We start from the raw sequence: 19908 nt of genomic DNA on the forward strand, positions 1-19908 counted from the left end.
GCTGACCCTTCTCCCAACGTTGGTATGTATGTACCATTTCTCTACTCATATGTAAGTACGCACATACACATACACACCAGCCTTGGTTAGTTTGTGTGTGTGTGTGTGTGTGTGTGTGTGTGTGTGTGTGTGTGCAAAGGGGGAAAGACAAAGTACTTATATACAAGGTTAAGAGACGGGGCAACACAGCCTCACACACACAGCAATCACAAACAAACATACATTTGGGCACCGTCACTGTCTTTAAACCTGTCGCCCAAACCCTTCCTTACGGAAAACTGTGAAGAAGACAAACTGTCTTCTGACAAATATCAGAACTGCAATCAAGTGCATGGAATACTCAGCACATTATTCACAACCTATATTTCATCGAAACTACAATATGCATCCGAAGTTCGAACAATGCAATAAAGGAAGCGCAAAAAACTAAAGAAGATCCAAAGAAGGTAACAATGAAAGGTCAGTGGACATAATATATATATATATATATATATATATATATATATATATATATATATATATATATATATATATATATATTATATATATTATCCCTGGGGATAGGGGAGAAAGAATACTTCCCACGTATTCCCTGCGTGTCGTAGAAGGCGACTAAAAGGGGAGGGAGCGGGTGGCTGGAAATCCTCCCCTCTCGTTTTTTTTTTTTTTTATTTTCCAAAAGAAGGAACAGAGAAGGGGGCCAGGTGAGGATTTTCCCTCTAAGGCCCAGTCCTCTGTTCTTAATGCTACCTCGCAAATGCGGGAAATGGCGAATCGTATGAAAAAAAAAAAAAAAATATTATATATATATATATATATATATATATATATATATATATATATATATATATATATATATATATGACCACTTTGGAAGAGAGAAGTGTATGGGTGTCTTGTTCACAAAATATATATATTCTTAGAAGTCTGATGACGTCAAAGGAGAAGAGGTCTTCTGAAGAGGCTTAGATAGAACAGAGAACATAACATCGTAATCAATCATGAAACTTGTATGAAAAAACGTAAATAACTACTTTCATAGTACTGCATGAGAGGAGTGGATGAAGAGCATACACCGAGTTATGTGGACAGCACACACACACACACACACAAAGTTTAAAAAGTTGTATGAGAGTTGAGATAGTTCAAGAGATGGGGACCCACGAGTGTAAAACTCCCAAGTTACTTCCCCGCAGTGTACAGACATGTAACATAAATCGGTATTTACAAACTGTATTTCCTGTCTTCTCACAATCTGTCCTCAAACTCACATAATCCACACACACTCACATGTTACTGCTACATATATATATATATATATATATATATATATATATATATATATATATATATATATATATATATATATATATATTCTCCGTGTCATCATAGAAACTAAGTCTGACATTATCCCTGGTGCGTTTAGCAGCGAAGCAACCACATGGAAGTAGTAGTAGTAATAGTTGAAGCAGAAGTAGTAGAGAAGGTGGTAGTAGCAGTGAAGCAGAGGACGGCACCGGCATTAGTAGTAGGGGCAGCAGGAGGAGGCCTTTCATTACGAAATACAATAATGGTTGGACTAAAAAAATAAATATAAGATAACAAGAATAAACAATAACCAGTTGATACACTTTAAACACCGGAACAGAACACATCACAAACACACTACAATATCAACAACAACAATGAAGCTGGCCAAATCACTGCAGAAATCCTGTTCCATTTATAACTGTGTGGCAAACCGTCTATCAGCCTATCACAATACACAGGATTAGTTCAACAGCAGCCAACTGTGAACACTATAAACACTTCCTCATTTTTTTTTTTTTTGAACACTGAAATAGTATTTCACATCCCCTCTCTGGGATGTTCTGCACGACAGTTTTAAAGAATCGTAACTTCATGGTCGAATGTTTGGGAAAACGCCACGCATCTTTCAGAATCCAGTCTGAACGTGTGTTCTTGGTCCTATATGGCCAAATCACTCGACCTCCAGTAACACCACCACCTTGATATCAAACCTGGGTATCACTGGCATCTCGAGTCGGTCTATCGCACAACGTGCAACACTTGAGGGAGGACACGGCGGCAACACCATGAGAGCACAGAGACCTACACCACACGTGGGTCTGGCCCTACAGCGGTAGCACGTCCAACCTCCAGCGTGGTTGGTGGGGCACTGGCGTCTGGCGGGCCGCGGGAGGTTGCAGGAATGCCTGCATGGGCCATCATCCGCTCCCAACCTCCTCCACAGGGTTTAATTTCTTACAGGTTTCCCTCCTCCTGGTGGCTACTGGACGAACCTACTGGTTTTGTTACTTCCATAATGTCACTTTGTCCACCTTCCCTGTATTCTATACCTAAGATGCAAACAATTCTAGTAACTGGAGGAGGAGTCTACCCTGATAACACGAGGCATAATGAAGATCTTGATCGCCTCTGCTGGACACCACGTCAGCAGCGGCCCCACAAGCCGAAAACCTCATTCACAAGTGTTCCCTCAAAGCTTCATGTTCCAGAATCTTACATATGTCCAAGTTGACAACGCAACTACTTTAGTAACTTGACTGACTGACGACGTGGAATGAGAGGAAAATTCAAGAGGGGGGGGAAAAAAATCATTCGCTTTGTAAAGACTAACAAAATCAATTAAATTTCTTTATATAAGTCTCCGGGGGCGGCAAGCCACATTTAATTGCACTCTCTCTCTCTCTTCTATAGCTTCCATAAGCCTTGCGGTGGGCGGGCTCCAGGGGGCTCATCCCTACGACCAATAACTCGGCGGGGGTTAGTGCTGCACCGCTGCTCCGATACACGTATGAGCTGAGACCACAACTCTTAGTGGCCCACGACACACTGGGTACACTGCAATATGCATCCTGTACGGTCCTGAATTTTCCAAGTGGCTGGTCAAGTGACATTCTTAAAAATTTCTAATGTCACCGAAATAAATTCTCCAGTTGCAGACCCTGACATTAATTCTCCATCTTCATATAAATATGAAATTATTCCTTTTCATCCAGACTTTTACAACGTTTACCGTATTCCACTTCGGGAAAAGAGTGAGTTTACGGACCAAACTATGCATTAATTCCATTCCAATGTATTTTCAATGTACGCGCGTCTTTCCCTCCAAGTACAAAGTCTGGTTGACTTCATACAATGAATATAGTTCCCATTTTCGACCAGACCGATGCCCGCCTTAATGGTGTCACCGCGAAGGAGAATTCTTTAAGCATTCCTCCGGGTGCAGCTGATGCAAATGGCATCACCCATGCGTCTTGCCTCCTCGTGGAATTTACGCGACCATCAACCATCGCCACGACAAGCGAGGTGCGTCCTTCTCTCCTCAAAGTCATGATGGTCATCAGAAGCCATATTTCTTACCTTTTAATATTCAACATATCAGGGGAAGGAAATTAATTTTGTATAGCCTAGTGACATGTGCACCTAAGAGTCGTCGCAGACCCGTTTTATCAGTCCTTGCCAAGCACGCAGCCTATCCCCCCCTGCACCTGCACGTCCATAACTATCGACTCTGCATCATCTCCACCCTCCATCACCGCTCTGGTTTCTAATACCTCAAGATCTTATCACCGCGATGAAAGAGGTGTGCGGGGCGTCGTCTCCCTGACTGAGAAAGCCATATATCTGCTCCCGGGCTGTGTTTATTAGACTCAGTCTACGGAGTTGATCAGTATATATTGTGTCGACTGTGCGTATTTTGGAAAATGAAATGATGTCAATGGGTACTTCCCTTCTCTTGCAGTCAATGGCATTTTTCCATATCTTTCATAGAGATGGATCATTAGCCACATCAATACACGTGACACTGGGTCACACACACACACACACACACACACACACACACACACACACGCGCGCGCGCCTGCAGTACGTACAGCCTCACGTGTCAATAACCACACTACAACATGTGACACAACCATACGCCTGCAGTACGTACAGCCTCACGTGTCAATAATCACACCACAACATGTGACACAACCACACGCCTACAGGACGTGAAGCCCTCACGCGCCAATATCCACACCACCTACGTGTCGCCATAAACTCATGACCTATATGTTGACATTAGGCGGACAGACTGATTAATATTACCAGCCGGAGGGAGGGAGGGTCGTCCCTGTGACCTGGTACCACATTACCAACACAGAAGGAGGGAGGGAGGAGGGAGGGAGAGTTGTCCCTGACCCGGTACTAGTTAAGGGGTAAGGAGGGTCGTCCCTGATACGGTACTGCATCACCGGAGGGAGGGAGGGTGCCTGTAGCCTAGTACCATGCTAACAGCTAGCGGTAGGAAGAGTCGTCTCATCAGCCACAAGAAGGAAGGGTGGGTGTGGGTCGTTCCTGTAACCTGGCAGCATATTACGAGCCAAGAACGAGTAACGTTCGCTAACCTGGTTCCATACTACTCGCCCTACTACCTGTGACCTGGCACCTTACTGACCAGCGAAAGGAAGGGCCATTCCCCTGACCTGGGACCATATACCACACCTCATCCCCTTCTCCCGTTTTCTTGTACCTTCTACCCTCCCTCACTGAACGTGGTGAGTGGTTAGCCTTGATGACATCACTCGGGGTCTATTTATCAACCGTCACTTTTAAGACAGACTAACCCATCCTAACCCAACCCTCTGGATATCCGGCGAATAACTTAGCCTACCCATTCCTTCCCTAAACGAGCCTAGCTAAACCTAATCAAGCTTAACCTTCTTTCTCTAACCTACCCAAAGCTGCCCTTCCCTCATCTAACCTTACCCTTACCTATCCAGATACTTCACAAGATTTATCAAATTTTACCAATTTGTTAATTGCGCTTCTTAAGCTATTATAAATATCTAAACCGTTTTCATTTCTTTCTTTTTTTTTTTCGTTGAAAGCTCCAGTCACGGACAAAAGTCCACATCAAGGCCTGGCTTTAATTGAAATATAAAGGGGATTATGAAAGGGAGAAACAAAAAAAAGATAAAGCACTTACGAATTACGGAGGTAAAAAAAAATCAAAATGAGCCAGGTCTTAATTACTAGGAAAGACATGAGAGAAGTAGAGCTCAAAAGCTACGAGGGGAAGAAAGTTATCAAACCTGCTCACCCTTGAGTTGCCAACGGCCATACAATAATCAGCAGCAGCTTACCGAGTATTACGTGGTTTAACTAGCTGAGAGAGAGAGAGAGAGAGAGAGAGAGAGAGAGAGAGAGAGAGAGAGAGAGAGAGAGAGAGAGAGAGAGAGAGAGAGAGAGAGAGAGAGCAGCTAGTTCTCGGGAGTAAAAAAGAAAAAAAAAATAGTAATACCTGCAGAGGAGGGAAAGTGAACCGATATTGTGGTGTAGGGCAAAAGCGGGTCAAGTTTTGAAGCTAGGTAGGGCGGGTGTATAAATCGGACCGCCTCCGAATCAACTCCGTCAAGTGTGTTTGTGGTTCTCAGGTCTAGCATAGAGCCAGTCATTAAATCATGTTGTATGGACAAGACGGGAAATCATTCACATATTTTACCTTCGACAAAGCAATCTAATTCATACAGACCTTCACTACCTTACCTTACCCATCTTAAGACCGTGAACTCTGTGAGTTGATCTAATATATATATATATATATATATATATATATATATATATATATATATATATATATATATATATATATATATATATATATATATAGACATATATATATATATATACATATATATATATACATATATATATATACATATATATATATATATATATATATATATATATATATATATATATATATATATATATATATATATATATATATATATATATACACATATATATATAGTCCACGGGGAAAATGAAACACGATAAGTTCCCAAGTGCACTTTCGTGAAATAATCAAGTCATCAGGGGAGTCGAGAGAAATAACAGTTGATATACAACGATGAGACGTAGCTAGGACGTCCTAGCTACGTCTCATCGTTGTATATCAACTGACTGTTATATTTCTCTCTTGTGTCTCCCCTGATGTGATTAATACATGAAAGTGCGCTTGGGAACTTACCCTGTTTCATTTTCCCCGTCGACTCATAGGAATATATATATATATATATATATATATATATATATATATATATATATATATATATATATATATATATATATATTCATATATATTCGCTTTATCCCGTGTTAGCGAGGTATCGTTATATATTCAATATCTTCTCTAAAATTCAAACACAAAGAGAGAAGCCCTGAAGCTCTCGCTCCTCCATGGCGGCTTCTCATTTCTGCACCGACAAGTCCAAGTCCACGCGCAAGGAAAAGGTCCCTTCAACTCCCAACCGAAGATGCAGCAGCTGCAGGCACCAAACACTGGGACTATAGCTATCAACCTATGTGACCCATACCACGAGAAATATTCTCCCACCAAGCAACCGGAGGAGGATCTAGCAAACTTCTCGTCACAGCGTCACCAAGAGAGAGGGGAATGATATCCCGAAACCCCACTGAAGCTCAAGAGAACGTGTGAGAACCCTTACCCGACGCATCTCTCAGGAACACCAGTTTGATCAGCATTCAAATATTCCCCCTTACATCACGGATCAATCACACGAGGAAAGGGATGTGTCGACGTCAAGGTTAAACTAATGCTCTTTGCGTATTTCCACACATCTTTCTTATCTTAACAGTTCTTAGAAGATGGTTGGTCTCGTTGTAATCTGCCAAAGATCATTATCAACCGGTGGGAGGAGGTCATCAAACTATATTCTCTTGAATTCATCGCTCAAATTCATTACTGTTTCCTACAAATGTTCGGTAGAATATCCAAGCTTTTTTTTTTGGATATGATTACATACAATCAGCTATCCGTCATTTTGGTGTTGATCAACAGCCAAATTTACCATATTAACACACACACACACACACACACACACAAAATCACAGTGATTGAAATCATCGGATTTGATTCTGTTTTAAATGAGGCTAGATTGCTCTGAATCGTTTGATTCAAAACACAGCAAATCCCGTCCTACCTCGCCACCAGTGGCCGTTGCTGCTGCTGCCGCTGGGTGAGTTGAGGAATATCACAATCTCCCAACACCGGACGTAAACGGTAAGCCTTACAAGCCGTTGATCAATGATGGCAAATGATAAATGAAAAATCAAGTATCAATTCGGATATGTTCACGCCGGGTAGTGGTGTTTAGTGCGCCTCGACGACAATTTGTTTCTCATTCGGTTGCCTGTTACGAAGAGAGTGTACCTTCCCCCTACTGAGCTATTACGGAACACTGTAATCCATCGTCACAAGTCCATTTCCATACCAGCCTACTTTCCAACTGTCCTTAATTGGCGGCCGTCCTTAAAGCCACTCCCACTACCATCATATTCAACCCATGTGTTCCAGGGATGCTAACCTGCCCTGGAAGGTACGTGAAATTAAGCCTGTACACAAGTCAAGATCAGCAAGGAGGCCAACACTGTGTTAAAATGAGGTATCAAACGAAAAAAATTAATTCCTGCGCGTCATATATACACCTGCCAATGGGGTTTTACACAGCAAATTTCACCAACCAGTTCCAGCTGTATATTGAGCCAGCGGACGGAAACAAGAGGGAGAGGGTTCAACGCAGTGCAATCTATCCTGGTCATTGACCAGACCTGCAAATGAAAACAGGGCCACTGTCCACTCAACGACTTCCATTGACGTTTCAGATGGACACTGAACGAAACCCTGCGGAGAAAATGATCTAACAAACCCGAGAGTAACCTGTAAAAAGTACGCGTCAGTATTTTCATGCAGTTCAAACGGATCACTCAGACTCGTGCAGAACATTTTTCTTGGCAACTTTTACGTCAACATTTACAAAAAAAAAAAAAAAAAAAAAAATTAACCGGACTGAAATGTAGCTGCAATACTCTCTATTTTCTCTAAGTCCTTTATCTAATCGTTTTCATGAAATACTGGTACAAAACATGCCGAAAAACATGAATGTTATACCATTAATGAAGAGAAAAAAATATGACACTTCGTGTGGGGTGCTACCGCATGATACCTGCTGACCTGGCGCTTTTAAAGGTCAAGTCAAAAGGATCACGCATGCATACCCAAGGCTCGAACTTTATGGGCTCGAGCGCAACCCCTTCCCTGAATGGCCCTACGGAGGCTTGACAGGTGGTCGTGCACACCGCCACCTGAGACGAACAGCCACAATACCAAGGGCCAGTACACCTGAGAACGGAGGACCCGACTTCCCGCTTACCCCTCCTTGGTGACGTGGGCGGCTCCTTGTCCCCTACTGCCTCTCCAACCACCGTTACCACCACACCAGCTGCTATGTAATAAAAGGCTAGCCAACACCATATGTTATGGCTCTCCTGTCTCTATCATTCATGGCGAGCAGACAGATACGTCCTGAGGAAAAGGACACCTAGTAAACGTGAGGGCAAAGAGAGGCAGGAAATGAGAGGGGGGGGGAAAGGTCGTGCGCACATGGGAAAGCATGCCAAAGGCATCAGACGACCGAGTGGTCGAGGATACCTGCTGCAGGACGCGTACACCCATCTTACATTCCTAAGAAGGCCTTTAGGGCCAGGTTGAAGGTCATGCCATTATACTCAGGGGTCGAACCATCGTGCTTAGGATAGGAGGTTAAAAATATCCTCTCTCTCTCTCTCTCTCTCTCTCTCTCTCTCTCTCTCTCTCTCTCTCTCTCTCTCTCTCTCTCTATCTATCTATCTATCTATCTATCTGTCTAACTATCTATCTATCTCATATAGTTCATGATATCTTTTACCCGAAAACGTTTTTGTCGTAAAATTGAAATATAACAATGAAACGCGTCTATACTCAACCTAATCATCCAAAATATCTCATAATGCTTCCCTAAGCCGACAGAAAACTGACAAACCTTCGAAAAGAGTAACCAATAAATACATAATTACAAGCATTATGACCCCAAACATATATTCCCAACCCAGAATCGTTTCGACATGGAAAACAGTCCTTATAATGAGGTCTCCCAACAAATCTATTCCCCCTCACTCACAAAAAGTTAAAAAAAAAAAAATTGCCGGTTCAGGGAAATCACTTTTTCTCCCAGAAACCTTTTAGGTTTTCAAATTGAACTATAACATATGGAAACGCTGCTAAATGTGAAACATCACGGAAAATATCTCATAATGCTTCCCCACCAAGCCCGACAGATACATCATAAACAAGAAGAGACGAATCGGACAATCATCTAAAAGAGAAACCACTTGAATAATTACAGGCCTTACCTGATGACCACGTCCCATGAGCGTGAACTGCACACGCAACCTAGCCGTCTTACACATACCCGACGCCTCTAAATGACAGGCTGTTAAGACAAACCAACACACAGATGAGGATGAGGGATGATGGGGATACGAATGGAGGAGGAGGAGGAGGAGGAGGAGGAGGAGGACGCAGTGATATTAGTGGTGGTTGGATGGACCTGCGGATCACAGCCCTCAACAGCCTGATTGATCTGAAGAGGAGTAAGGCGCTTACTCAGGATCAGGCTGTAGGGGGAGTTCAGAATGGCTTCCGAAACCATTGTAAGCATATGTTAAGTGAGATGAGGTCTCAGACCCATCTGTAAGGGGTACAAGACCTACGAAACCATCGTATGGTATACGTAAAGTCGTAAGATCCCAGGTCGAGCTTTGGGAGGGTAGGAGAACTCCGAAGTCTGGCTAAATGATGTGATCATTGTTCGTGCAAGTATTTCAAACACCTGTCCCTCTGCCCCCAAGTCCTCTAACGCCTGCGATACAAACCTAGACCCTACATAAAACAGCGTTACTACCCCCTGACCACCTTCCTGACCCCGAGTTATGATGTCATCCAACCTTCCACCACGAACCTTATTTGTGAGCACATGCTACCTCCCCCTCGGCGCCAGCCGGGATAATCTCTCCACTCGCCTGCATCATAGCGCATCGCAGGTGTGTACAATCATTACAAATCGAATTTCAGCCACTGTGTAGCACACTCTGTACTTCTCAACTCTACTGATGCAACGCGCCCGTCTGCTCAACAGCACCAAACAATGCACATACCCACATAGACACACAGAAGCAGGTCGGGATATTCTTCAGGTCACATGAAGCTTATGGTAAGCCTGCGGGAAAAGCGACCACCTTCCCCACCTCCCCGTGTCTGGAGGAGCACCCGCCCGGGATTGCCACGGAGACTTGAAAAGCAGACGTCAAGTTAATGGTCCTGACAGTCTGTGTTTTATTCTTCTCATCTTTCCTTTCCTGCAATTTTGGATCTTTACTTCCATCATATTCATCAGTTTATCTTTGCTCTCCTCTACTCTCATCGTGTCGCACTTTACCAATTACTAAGCGAGTCTCTGGCACTTTCAGCAGTCTCCCTGGATACCTCTGCACGAACCTCCCGTTTCTATAGAGTTTCCTTTTCTATATTTGGTCATCATTAGTGTGCCGTCCTCCCCTGCTAAGCCGGACCATTCCCCTGCAGCAGTCGCCTCCGCCTCACCGAGCGCCCACCCCCTCGGCTATCCTCACGCCAACCCACGCCGCGTTTCCCAACCCACCACAAACCCTTCTCCCTGGGATAATCAAGAACCCTCAATAAACTTCCATCTACCTTCCCTCCCCTACTCCATCCCACAGCCCATTCCTCCCCTTGACCTTCTCCATTCCTCTCCTTCCCTCCTTCCCCATGTTCCCGGCCGCCCAACACAACATAAGGCTTCCTCGGCAGCAAATTAATCAGCGCCACCAACCACCACCACCACCACGACCATCACCGCCATCAACAACAGGGCCACCTGCTGCCCCAGGAGCTGCCGTCACCCGCATGCTACAGGGGTATCTGTCCCCTCACGTCACCCGCATGTTACAGGGGGATCTGTTCCCTCACGTCAACCGCATGTTACAGGGGGATCTGTCCCCTCACGTCACCCGCATGTTGCAGGGGGATCTGTCCCCTCACGTCACCCGCATTTTACAGGGGGATCTGTCCCCTCACGTCACCCGCATGTTACAGGGGGATCTGTCCTCTCCCGTCACCCGCATGTTACAGGGGGATCTGTCCTCTCCCGTCACCCGCATGTTACAGGGGGATCTGTCCCCTCACGTCACCCGCATGTTACAGGGGGATCTGTCCCCTCACGTCACCCGCATGATGCAAGGGGATCTGTTCCCTCCCGTCAACCGCATGTTACAGGGGGATCTGTCCCCTCACGTCACCCGCATGTTACAGGGGGATCTGTCCCCTCACGTCACCCGCTTGTTACAGGGGAATCTGTCCTCTCCCGTCACCCGCATGAAGCGGGGTAATCTGTCCCCTCCCGTCAACCGCATCTTGCAGGGGGACCTGTCCCCTCCCGTCAACCGCATGTTGCAGGGATATGTCCCCTCCCGTCACCCGCATGTTGCAGGGGGATCTATCCACTCCCATCACCCCAAGGTTGCAGGAGGACTTTTCAGTCCACTCCCGTCTTCTGCACGTCAAAAAGGGCCTATCTGTCTACTCCCGTTACCGCGCTCTCCACGTAACCCGCCAATCCACGGTCAACTTAATCCCTAAATAAAGGTTCTCTCTCTCTCTCTCTCTCTCGAGAGAGAGAGAGAGAGAGAGAGAGAGAGAGAGAGAGAGAGAGAGAGAGAGAGAGAGAGAACTCCACACACACACACACCTGCATTATTTTGTTATCCAGTCCAAGGAATATCAAAGTTACTGTGCACAACAGCAACACAACATGTCCGCAGACCCACATTAGGGGATTCTCGGACATATTTCTTTAAATCCCGAGAATTCCAACAGCAACAACTCCCAATATGGAACTGCAACGCCAAACCAATATCGAACTCAAATATAATAGCAAATTTCGGCGTCAAATAACTTATAATCTCATCTTTCCGTCTCGAAAAACACCATGTGGGCGTTTTCTCAGTGAATATCATATTAGACATGCAATAACAACAGACATATGACAAAATAACAACTAAATACAGAGAGCGAACAAAATATAATAGTTAAGGCTACCCACGGGAGGGTGATCCCACCATAGAAAACGAATAAGAGAAAATGGATCACTACAAAAGCTAAGTTTAAGGTATAACATTACTAATTTTATACACCCAAAACCAATCCTATTTTTACCGGCTAAATCTTTACACCATTTAAAAAACATGGTCGCTAACAGTTACATTTCATTTAGACGCAGAATATCATTACCTACTCACTATGACTCTTCAAAATAGCAAGTGGTATAAGCATCATTTTACCTTGAAAGTCCAAACATGAAACACACAAGGTATGGAGAATGTTCAACCCTCTTGATTACAACTGTTCAAACCTGATGCACAACATAGTCCTCTTGAACAACGGTGGTACAACCGGCAAGCCTTGACGGTACGACTCTTGAGCCCGACAAAAGGACCCTTGAACACACCAGTACTCGCTTCCCTGAGATGGGCTCTCCTGTTAACCCTCAATGGTTGAGCATCATATCTAAATGTCCTGGTCATAGTGTTCAAACGATTTAAAGTATCCACGTAAACATTAAAGCGCTGCAACACCCGTAACACTAAATCAACAGCCACATAAACCTGCACTACTAATATATTCATAAATTAATTACATAAACCTGCACTGCCAATATACTCATAAATGAATTACATAAACCTGCACTGCAATATATTCCTAAATGAATTATTTTATCATTTTCCAAGATCACTTATTTTTCTGTCTAATGCACACACGGCTTTAAAAGCACGGATTAGCCTATAAATCAAGACTAAAACTTCGTGTTCCATCATCCGGAGAGGTTTTAACCTCAGACAAGTGTTCTTTATACCAGTGAACATGTCTCTCCCAGTTACAAAAGGTTGAGTGACGATTTCTGGCAATGAGCAGGGTCTTGCCTTTCGTGCACCGCACGTCTGCCATACATAACGTCTAGAATGGTTTGGCTAGTCCGCCGCGCCAAATTGGAAGAAGCCTGTTGCTAATCCCTCTTGCGTTATACCAACCTTCCCTGTCCGAAGTGTTTACCGCAAATGAAGGACGATGAAACGTGCGGAGCCATCTTTCCGTGGGGAGTGGTAAGTGCGCAGTTATTATTATTTTTTTTTTTTCATGTTAGCAGAGACGGCACGGGTAACTGAGGCCCTAATCAAGGCCATCTTCTTAACGCAATATAAATATACCCGAAAGTGATCCAGGTAACAATTTCATCGACCAAACCCTATGGGTGGATGAACAACTGGGTTGACAAGTGGACAACTACCGCCACCAGGATTCGAACCCATGCGCTCGACCCTAGGCGTCCCGATTTGGAATGCTAAGTTACCACGACATCACAAGGGTCCATAAATCTTGGGCAAAACTAATTGGAAATTAAAAAATAGTGCAGAGACGGGAAGTAGTGTTCATAGTAACTCACCTATGAAATAATTTGAAAAGCCGAACTCTTAAATCTATTACCCCCCAAAAAAAAAATCATACCCCCTTTCTGATGCCACAGAAGGCATGGGAGACGACCATCACCACACTGTACGTCCAGGGTACGACGGTTCCCAAAGCTCGAACGACTAGGATCGAGAACAGGGACGGGTTTACCTCGCAGGTTCACTGCCCAAATATCCATAAGACCTGACGCAACTCATCAAAGATGCTGTCGAGTTTACGTAAGGATGCAGGCTGCTGCCTTAAACAGCCGGGCCAATCAGAGGAACAACAAAAAGGAACTTAAGAGAGTCCATACTGAGCTATGGAGGTAGAAGATCCTCCAAAACCAACGTAAAGGATTCTGATAGACGCTTGAAAAGGTTTCACGATCCAAACTCGGACAGTTGGCTACGCTGTTGGCCAGGAGGAGGAGGAGGAGGAGGAGGACAAGGCTGCAGTGTGATCACAAGTAACCACACACTACACAAATAGCAATCGGGGAGTCGTGCTCACGGGAGAAAAGAATTCTTCTCTTCTGAGTAGTTACTCCAATTACACACACTCAACTTGTCGGTCTTAATTAAGCAATAAAAATCATGAGAAAGAATGACAAGATAAAACATCACTGAAGCTACCATTTCTATTCTCAGAAAAAACATCAAAAGAAGTGAGAAAAAGAGTTATGATAGGAGAAAGAATGAAGAAAAAAACCTCAAGACATAAGAGAACCACAAGGTTTCATTTTACTGCACACAGCTGAAAGAAGGCGAAAACCAGGGAAGAATGAACGAAACTCAAGCTGCTGGAAACATGACAAAACAGAAAAAAAAAATAAAACGTAGGGTTCCATGAGGAACCCTACCCAGCGCTGACGTACGCTGCAGTTACCAAAGCCAAGAAGCAAATCAGAGCAAAAATTACTGTCGGGGGAAGTTGGTGACCTCTTAAGTAACTTAAAAACCCTGAACCACCTGCGGTCCCAGATGGACCCCACCCAAAACCTCTCAGGGAATGCGGCAGCGAAGTACGTCACCCCGTTTGGCGAGTCGTTAGAAAGTCATCTGAAGAATAGGTTCCTTGCTACAAGCCCTGGAGAGCAGCAGATGTGACAACGATACGTAAGAAGGCATCCTAATCCAAATCCGCAAAAAGATCGACCCACTAACAGCAGAGATTAGAACAAAATCAAAATCTGACCAGAAGAAAACTGTCCAAAATATTTACTCAAAATCAAGTTCTTAAATGAAGTCAACACAGGTATAAAAAAAAAAAAATCATGAGATTAATATCTGACATAAAACTTGAAGGAAAAATGCGTGACCAAGTGTATGCTCAGCTCATACGATGGACAAGATTCTACAGTTAGTAACGTTCCTGTCAAATGGTAACTGGATGTCGAGGCTTGGTGCTCCTTAACCGACCCCTGAGGAAGATCAGTCCTCATGATGTATGATGATTCATAGCCACTTCCTTAAACCTACAGGTTATAGCAGTACTCACGTGGGTGTGGCTGGTGGCGGCTGGCTGCTCACGACGGGTAACTTACCTGTGGAAAGGAAAGAATTCGCATGAGCACATAAATCAAACACTCCTCGTTTAGTGAATTATAAAGGCCTTCATCAATTCACTAGTTTACATACTGATTACATTTGGTAAATTACAGGCAACACTACAATCATGGATGATTCAGATGGCGCTTAAAACCTGCATTGTCTTTCCATGTCCCTTCCCTTGTTTCTTTACCCTGTATTCTCATCATATTCTGTAAAAGCCAAACGACTAACTAAACCATCCATTTATATATTCGTAATCTTAAGACGCACGTTCATCCTGCCTGACAGTAAGCAGTATTCTTCCTCACCTTAAGAATGAGACATCGACGTGGCTGATTCTTCTCCCTACATGCAGAGCCTACAATCCTAACTCCCCCACCCTCCACCCAGTCTGACTCCAGTTGCAAGCAGCAGGCATTTCCCTCCAGGATGAACAAGGTACACCCAGGCAACTTGGTGCGAACAGCTCCTGGTCGACCGGTCGCTAGACTAATGCTAACCTTGGTCAACCCGTTCAAGACTAGATAACACATGAGGCATCAATTACTGGGAACAGTACAACGATCCATACTACCGTATAGCTAGTCTACAATTACTCCCCACATAAATCGATCTTAATAATAAGTATTACCTGATATAAAGTACTACTGCACCAGCCCCCAGTGGCCTTGTTAGGCCCGCCAGTGGCGTCCATATCTCCGGACATGGACGCCCCCCCGGGAGATCTCGAGCTGACCAACAAGCAATGGGCGATAGGCAGATACGTGTGGCACAAACTGGGTCTGGGGCTATTACCGCACGACCCCCTTACCCAGGGGCTCCGGCAGCTTCGAGGCTACGCTACACTCGGTACCACAGACAGGTCGCAGCCCCCTTGAAGTGGGAAGCGCTTTGACACGACTGTACTATCTATCCTCGAATGGCCGATGATACTAGCCACGGAAAAAGGCAACTTATTCCTAGTAGTGTGACCTCGAGGTGGCGAAGCCCGGTAAAAATTTATCCAGCACCCAACCTTCGTAAACCCCTTAAGCTCGACGGTATACGATCCAGGCCTTTGACCTAAACCTTGAGGATGGGGTCATAGGAGGAGGCACCATAACAGCGGGGCGGTGCGTATCATTCCTGCAGAGATAATGAGGCCGCACCAGAGTATAGGGTGTGGGGTAGCCAGGTGGTGACTTCAGCTGCCAAATGGGGTTCCTACGGCCGCCGTACTCGATATTACGCTCACCGCGTCTACCATTCACTTTTCCTACAGTATAATTTGTACAATTCGTACCTTCCGTCTCCTCACATTCCACGCCTACAACCGCGATATACAAAAACTTGTATGTCTAAAATTTCGCAGTTCACAACTTGCGACGGAGTTAGGCGGAACCCAGCGGAGGCCACATCACGCGATAATACTTCTCAACGGTTCTGCATATCTAGACCTACAGATGAAACTTACAACAACTATATTTGCAATCGGAAGGGCCTCAAGCCAGCAAGCCGCTCCCCAGTCAAACTGGCGCAGACAAAAGAGCAGTGGTGCAAAACAAGAAGCATTTAATTCAAACGTGAGTGGCAATCCTGGCGGCCGCCGGGGGAGTGGGTGTTTAGGGGGGGGTTGGCAAGGTCCACATTCCCCTCGCCACCGCTACAACCAAACCGGGCCATTCACCCGCTAAAACATCGCCCGAATGATCCGATATACAACCACCTCACCACCTACCACTGACGCACGTAAACACCATTCCTCCCACCTCCGTCCACTCGGGAACAGTAGGACGGACGGGAGGTGGGAGTGGACAGCAGCGAGAGGGAGACGGCGACGGAGGGGAGCGTGGCGGGGAAACTGGCAGGACTGGTGGTTCTGGGGCATGGAACTGGTGCGGTGAGGCGGTACTAACGTACTAGAGGGACTGGTGAAGGCAGAGTGGGACTGGCGAAGGGGGAGTGGGAGTGATGAATGTGTGAGGGAGATTGACGAAGGGGGAGTGGGAGTGATGAATGTGTGAGTGGGACTGACGAAGGGGGAGTGGGACCGGTGAAGGAGAAGGAGTTGAGAGAGGAGAGGAGAAGAAAAGGTGCAGGACGTAAGTATTAAGTAAGACGCTAGTTTACCTGGTTTCCCCTGATGCAGTACCACCCAGGTCCGTACGGCACCCCCAAACACCCAAGGTACGCAACACGGTGGTGCCCTTCTAAATACCGCTGGAGTACGCCAAGAGGTACATATCCAATTTCCCACCTGGACTTAAGCTTATACCACACCTGCTGCTCCTGTTATCGCTCCAACACCAACACACACACACACACACACACACACACACACACACACGTGCCGCTATTACTCCCATACCAACACACACCTGCCAATATTACCTCCCCTTCACACTTTTAATTAACGCCTGACTCAGGTATAGGTCAGGACGATCCCACCTCTGCCTGTAACACTGAACCATGTTCGCAGGTAGTGCTCCAGCCTCATTATTGGTGCTCCATGGACCAAAATTTCATTACCTACCTAAACCTCGGTCCTGGCGCGCTGGATTCTTGTTCGGTCACCATATTCAATGCAGATGCTCACCCACAACCACGTCGCATTCGACACAAGCAGGACTGCGGTCACGTCACATTACGAATGGTCACTATGCAGTACTCGATTACACTTCATTCACTACACTGTGCTCACGTTGCGTCAGTTTTCATCATAACTGTTTTACAACACAATGTGTTCACTTTACGTCCCCTTACAACCACACTGCAATGCGAATACACAAGTCTCCCTCTATATGCAGTACGTTCCCGACATGTGCACTAGCGTCAGCTACACAAGCTCCATATCTTCAAGAACCCTCTCGAGTTCCGTTTATTCTCCTGACCTACAGCTGAACTAGACACCACACACAGACGTAACTCTCACCCCATGGGTAAGGCTGGTCTTACCAGATATTCACAGGTCCCGAGGAACGTGTCACGTTCATATTTCACTATAACTGCGCAGATAGGGAAAGAGCACTGAGCAAAGGCAAGAGGATGAAACAATTGGAATGAAGAGAAATTTCCCGACACACACACACACACACGGTACATTTCTTGATCCACATTCTAGCCGGTTTCAGCGAAGTGTCTACACACAGCACGGGTGCGGAGGCACACCCCACGATCACTGGGAATCACTGGTGCTATATGCATACAGGGGAGGACAAGGACCTCAACGACAAGGCCCCTGACGCTGCCACCTGCTGGAAACATCACACTCAGGTTAGGTTAGGTTCCTGGGTGTGTGACGATCAAGAGACTGTTGGGATATTATAATAATAATAATAAAAATAATAATAATAATAATAATAATAATAATAATAATAATAATAATAATAATAATAAAAACAACAACAACAATAATCATTATCATTATCATTATTACCTAAGTGTGTCTTGATGACTTTACTCTTACGGACCCTCCGACCTAACCATCCAAACTTCTTCCACCGCTCTAAGCCGTCCCTATAGTTACATAAGACAACGTAAAAATCTGGGGTTCAGTAGTTTCATAATTTACCAGGACACACACACACACACACACACACACACACACACACTACAGACTGTACAGTGGAGAAATTCAAAATGGACCAGTACAGTTATCCACAAACTGTACCAGACCACACGGGATATTGTGGTTACATGAGCTTCTCGGATCGATGCCCTGAGCGAGCAGGGAAACAGCACGACAGGTTGGTGGCCCCAGGAGACCTCCTCAATCATGGCCCCAGGAGACCCCCTCAATCATGGCCCCAGGGGACCTCAATCATGGCCCCAGGAGACCCCCTCAATCATGGCCCCAGGAGACCCCCTCAATCATGGCCCCAGGAGACCCCCTCAATCATGGCCCCAGGAGACCCCCTCAATCATGGCCCCAGGAGACCCCCCTCAATCATGGCCCCAGGAGACCCCCTCAATCATGGCCCCAGGAGACCCCCTCAATCATGGCCCCAAGAGACCCCCTCAATCATGGCCCCAGGAGACCCCCTCAATCATGGCCCCAGGAGACCTCCTCAATCAACTTTTAAGTGTACCAAAAGTAAGGTATCATAATATTCACAGCCTTTGTATCCAACCACCTGGAGAGGGATGTTTTGACCCCAGCTTTAGCAAAAAGACTGATAATCGATCATATGAGTATTCTCAATATGCCTAGCGGAATAATGACACGATTCACCAATCACTGTGACCAGAAAATGAAAGTTCGTGTCGGTCAATATGCGAGTTCAAGGCGCAAGAGAAACCACTAGCCTTCTAGAACACGCCCGCAGGCATAATGCATATAACAAAAAAAAATCTGATTTCGATCTTACACCTGGCGCTCACGACGGTTTCACACTCCCTCTGAAGCGTTTTACAATCGCTCTAAAGCGTTTCCTACTCGCTCTAAAGCCAGGTTAGAAGGAAGGCGTTCTAGACGGAATGCATCGCGCCCAGCCGAGTTGCCTATAACAACATATATATACAGTGCGATATCCATATAACTCTTAGGGTTGAGGAGACAATGCATTCACCTAACACCACCACATGAATAGCATGTCTGCCCAAGATAAGATCATGTCAATGTTGGATACCAAACACTCTCCCGCCAAAATCGATACGGTGACAATCTTCCCCACCATCACTGCCAACCCCAGATACAGAAATACATCACTGGAGACCATGGGAGGGAGTGTCATACCTTAAAACCCTACCTCGCACTTAAGGGTAGCGTGGCAACACACGACCCCACTCATCCACCCTCCTCAACACAACGCTCCTGAGGTCGTGGGATAAGGACGGCAGATAACAAGACAACAAAGGCGTCATGACAGAGGAGTCGCCGGGGGTCCACCACCCCACACCAGTAACCAGAGGCAATTTCTGTCATCTAACGAGGGAATT

The 19908-nt window shown here is 45.5% G+C and overlaps 2 protein-coding genes across 6 annotated transcripts in view; both read right to left on the reverse strand.

Annotated features, from left to right (window-relative positions):
- Positions 1–2674, reverse strand: part of LOC139755359 (uncharacterized) — a 32026-nt gene extending 29352 nt beyond the window's left edge. For 2 of the 5 annotated variants that reach the window (XM_071673534.1, XM_071673531.1), the window contains exon 1: positions 2117–2674. The gene's annotated coding sequence lies outside the window, so the exon portion shown is untranslated. Of the gene's footprint in view, positions 1–2021 lie in introns of all 5 variants that reach the window. The other 3 variants (XM_071673533.1, XM_071673532.1, XM_071673530.1) reach the window with 2 other exon arrangements.
- Positions 1–19908, reverse strand: part of LOC139755357 (protein phosphatase PTC7 homolog) — a 188391-nt gene that overhangs the window by 104191 nt on the left and 64292 nt on the right. The window lies entirely within an intron of this gene.

Source organism: Panulirus ornatus, chromosome 19 (assembly GCF_036320965.1).
Source record: "Panulirus ornatus isolate Po-2019 chromosome 19, ASM3632096v1, whole genome shotgun sequence".
Taxonomy (NCBI): Eukaryota; Metazoa; Arthropoda; class Malacostraca; order Decapoda; family Palinuridae; genus Panulirus; species Panulirus ornatus.